Source organism: Cebus imitator, unplaced genomic scaffold, assembly GCF_001604975.1.
Source record: "Cebus imitator isolate Cc_AM_T3 unplaced genomic scaffold, Cebus_imitator-1.0 Scaffold885, whole genome shotgun sequence".
Classification (NCBI taxonomy): Eukaryota; Metazoa; Chordata; class Mammalia; order Primates; family Cebidae; genus Cebus; species Cebus imitator.
Genome location: NW_016108200.1, coordinates 24,723 through 27,837, shown reverse-complemented (window position 1 = coordinate 27,837; position 3,115 = coordinate 24,723). Strand labels below are relative to the sequence as shown.

General features: G+C 47.9%; 1 non-coding gene across 1 annotated transcript; it reads right to left on the bottom strand.

The window, feature by feature from the left end:
* Positions 1 to 2,761: 2,761 nt before the first annotated feature.
* Positions 2,762 to 2,902, bottom strand: LOC119469843. The gene has a single exon (XR_005198692.1). It is a non-coding gene; the product is annotated as a U4 spliceosomal RNA (small nuclear RNA).
* Positions 2,903 to 3,115: the final 213 nt, after the last annotated feature.

The window sequence follows — 3,115 nt, the reverse complement described above, 5'->3', positions numbered from 1 at the left end:
GTCCCTTCAGGAAGGTGTCTGGCTTTGCCTCGCCTGGTATGTTTAAACTATGCATATGGCAGAAGAAGACAGGATTTCACAGATTTAAGGTGTGAAAAGTCACTGGGTGCTTTAAGAAGCCTGGGATTCTTCTTGGAAAAATAAGTTTGTGGAGACAAAATGAGTTGGGGAAGGTTGTTATTGAAGTGAAGCAGAATTGCTTTTAGTAATCTGCTTATTACCCTCACCCTCACCCCCTTAACCTCTAACACTAACCCCTAACCCCGTGACCCTACCCCTACCCATACCCCAGTCCCTCATCCTACTCTTTAGCCCTGACCCTTGATCCTTGACTCTTGACCCCAAACCCCAACACCAACCCTAAACTTAACCCCTAACCCTGCCACTAACCTTAACCCTTTATATCTGCCCAGATTCTCCAGCAGAAGCGCACAGGACTCTGTAGCAATCCCCAAATAGGCACCTGAATGCCCACAGTGCCAGCCATGCAGTGGAAGCCCAGGCTATATTTTCACCTCCAGAACCAGGGCCCAGCACCTGCATCAGGCTGCTAACAGCTGAAGTGAGATGGGACACCCAAGGTCTTCATAAGACCAAGGCTATCTCGTGCCTCCTGCCACAGAGTGGGACGCAGACCCAGCAGCACCGCACACCCCCTCCTTCCCTCCGTGGCAGCTCGGCAACCTTCCAAGTCAGGGGCCCTTCCCTGATGACACTCCAAGCACAAAGCACTGGACTTTCACACAGTGAGGCTGCACACATTATTCTGTGTAGATGCCCACCTAGGCCACTGGGAGAAAGGGTGGTAGAGGTACCCTCATGTTGCCCTGTGGTATGCATGCTCTGGTTTATACTACTGCAAGCCATTTATGAGAAACTCAAGCTGAAACACTACTTGTTTCCAACGTTTTGTCAGCAGAGGATTTACAACGTACACTCCCAAACAAGCTAGCCACAGAGCACACTGATTACTTCCCCTCTTAAGTCGCTCTGAGGGCCTCCGCATCAGTCCTAGAATTGGAAGATTCGTGGAGAAGAACTGGGATGTTGAGGTGGCACTGGATACTTGCTGGACACTAGCCTCCCCATCACCTAAGCTTACAGACAGCCCCGATCTCGCCTGATAAATCAGACATTGTAATGCACACAGCTCTCGATAGCAGGACTTACAGATGCAAAACGCTAAGGCAAAGGATTGTCTCAACTCCTTGGTGTCTCAAGGAACTAAAACACTGCCTAGCACAGGTGTACCATCAATCTTATCACTAAATATGCCTCTATATTTTATTCATCTTTGATTGTGGAAATGATGTACTAAACACAGTGGACTAAAGACCTTTGAGATCTCTTCACGGGATCCTATCTGGTGGACCCACAGATCTGCAAACATGGAGAAGGCATCGTAAACATGTGCAGGACAGAGCCCAGATAAAACTGTCTCTCAGCCTCAAAGTGGCCTGGCAGTCATAGGAACGGCCACGTGGGGTCTGGCCGGTACGAGGAGTCAAGCTTTCGGCTTGAGGCACCCCACTGAACCCACAAAACCAAGTTGTGCCTAACAAACAACAATAAGCCAGCCTACTATCCCTAATGAAAGGTTCTCCCCCAGGCCTGAAAGCTTGGGGGATAACTCCTTCCTTCTCAGGCCCGGTCCCAAGCTACAAGACCACTTGCACCAGCAGCGTGGGTCAGCAAGAGAGCAGAAGCCAGAAAAGCGCAGGCCAGAAGACAAGTACCTTCTGAAGATCAAGAGAGAGACCGTCTAGGTCCCACATAGCACTTATATCAGACTGGGACACTTCCCATTTACAGAAGACTATAAAACCCCCACCTTGCCCTCACTCGGGGCTGACACCATTTTAGGCCTCAGCCAGTCTGCAGCCAGGTGCTCATGAACACAGCATGTTGCTCCACACCACCTTGAGCTGTTTGCTGGTGCTCTCAGGGTGCGAACCAATAATAGAGCCTTGCACCTAATATCCCAGGTAGTAATCCAAGAGTGATATCTGCATGACACCCCTCCTCCTTCACCCTCCATATACAAGCGATCACCAAGGATATAAGCCGGCCAGGCAAGGTAGCTCACGCCTGTAAGACCAGTACTTTAGGCGGCTGAGGCATGTGGATCACCTGAGGTCAGGAGCTCGAGACTGGCCTGGCCAACATTGGAAAACGCTGTCTCTACTAGAAATTCAAAAATTAGCCAGGCGTGGTGGCAGGTGCTTGTAATCCCAGCTACGTGGGAGGCTGAGGTTGCAGAATCGCTTGAACGTGGGAGGCACAGGATGCAGTGATTTGAGATTATGCCATTTCCCTCCAGCCTGGGCAACAGAGCAAGACTCTGTCTCAAAAAAAAGAAAACAAAAGAATTTGTATAGTTTTGTCACCAGCAAAGGGGTCTTGTCCCAGACCCCAACAACAGGATTTTGGATCTCACACGAAATGGAATTTATGGTGAGTTGCAGAGTCTAGTGACCTTAAGAGAGTTTATTAGCCACTACTAAGTGACAGAGCAAGGAGTCCTTAGAAAGCAAGAGGAGGAATGCACCTGTTTCAAAGAAAAACAAATTTTTTGAGACGGAGTTTTACTCTAGTCACAATGACATGATCTCAGCTCCCTACAACCTCTGCTTCTTGGGTTTAAGGATTCTCCTGCCTCAACAACCTCCCAAGTAGCTGGGATTACAGGTGTGCACCGCCACGCCCAGCTAATTTTTTTGTATTTCTATTTTATTTTTTTAATTTAATTTATTTTATTCCATCCCCATAGAGACTGCCAAAAATTGCCAATGCTGACTATATTTCCAGCCATCATGGCGGGGTATTGGGAAAAGTTTTCAATTAGCAATAATCGCGCCTTGGATAAACCTCATTGGCTACAATACTGCCACTGTGCAAAGCTCTATTTTTGTATTTTTAGTAGAGACTGGGTTTCACCATGTTGGCCATGCTGCTGTCCAACTACTGGCCTCAAGTGATCTGCCCTCCTCTGCCTCCCAGTGTTCTGGGATTAAGTAATCACACCTGTGATCCCAGCACATTAACGTACAAATAGGATTACTTAATGTTTGTTTATATAGGCTATTAAGAACAGTGTTGTCTCTTATAAAGGATT